A 1,625-nucleotide genomic window follows, 5' to 3' on the forward strand; every position below is an offset into this window, starting at 1 on the left:
TTTTCTGAGAGAGTTTAAGCCCAAATTAGAGACGAGTAATAGAAGACTCTTGAGGGTCCCTTGGACTGCAAGGAGATCCAACCAACCCATTCTAAAGGAGATCAACCCTGGGATTTCTTTGGAGGGAATGATGCTGAAGATGAAACTCCAGTACTTTGGCCACCTCATGCGAAGAGTTGACTCCTTGGAAAAGACTCTGATGCTGGGAGGGATTGGGGACAGGAGGAGAAGAGGATGACAGAGGATGAGATGGCTGGATGGCGTCACTGACTCGATGGACGTGAGTCTGAGTGAACTCCGGGAGATGGTGATGGATAGGGAGGCCTGGCGTGCTGCGATTCATGGGGTCGCAAAGAGTCGGACACGACTGAGCGACTGAACTGAACTGACTGAATAGAAAACTAAGGATACCAATGGAAAATGAGGCACGTAAAAGGCAAGGAAAGCCAAAGGTTACTTAAAAGAAGGGAATTTACCCCTTGTCTACTAATCAATAATACAAATCTTAAGTTTTAAATGTGACATAACTATTGGAATGGTAGGAATCACCAAAGGCAAAATTACTGCATTCAGATTTTTAAAAATTAGAGAGAGGACTTCTGGTCTCCAGTCTAGCCTGTGAGAACCTTGAAAGTAGTCACTTCGTCTTAACAAATGAAAAGTCAAACAAACCAGAAAATGAACAAATCTTCATAGATACTCAGGAAGATACAGAGACGCACTACTTACCAGAGCAGAAATCCCAAAGCTGACACAACCACAGGAGCCAGCATCAGAGTGGAAAACCTGAACTCTACCTGAGGAATTGCCAGAGCTCAGCAGGGAGAGGTCTGAGAGACAAAAACCACAGTGGGACTCAATCCCTGATGGTGGGAGCACGACACAATTTTGTGATTTTTACTTCCTGGAGTTCTGCCAGGTTCTCACAGTGAATATAAGGAAAAACAAAGATTGTGTTTCTGGTAGGCGGATGGGAAAAGGAATTATTCTGAAACAAATCTACATATTCCGTTCTTTTTAACAAGGTTAACAAGGTCAGCTTTCTAGAGCACACAGTTACACCGGAGCATAGTCTGAAGTGGTTTTATCAGACCTAACTTAACTGGGGGAGAGGAAAAAGGTTCACCAAGATTAATTAGGAAATCAAACCTGAAAATTCATTGGAAGGACTGATGCTGAAGCTGAAGCTCTAATACTTTAGTCACCTGATGCAAAGAGCTGACTCATTGGAAAAGACCCTGATGCTGGGAAAGATTGAAGGCAGGAGGAGATGGGGATGACAGAGGGTGAGATGGTTGGATGGCATCACCGACTCAATGGACATGAGTTTGAGTAAACTCCAGGAGATGCTGAAGGATAGGGAACCCTGGTGTGCTGCATTTCATGGGGTTGCAAAGAGTTGGACATGACTTAGCAACAAGCCCCTCCAGCCATGTCATCCCACTGATGAAGGTGGGAGTGGGGCAAGACTCAGAAACACATGTGAAGGTCACAGTCATGACAAACAGCCTCACTAAAACACTGAGACCTAATCACAAGCTTGTAGAAGGGCCCCCTTACCCACATACCATACAGTCACATTACTAAAGGATTATAGTTGCTCTTTCTACCCAGTATATTATTAA

Source organism: Capricornis sumatraensis, chromosome 4, assembly GCF_032405125.1.
Source record: "Capricornis sumatraensis isolate serow.1 chromosome 4, serow.2, whole genome shotgun sequence".
Taxonomy (NCBI): Eukaryota; Metazoa; Chordata; class Mammalia; order Artiodactyla; family Bovidae; genus Capricornis; species Capricornis sumatraensis.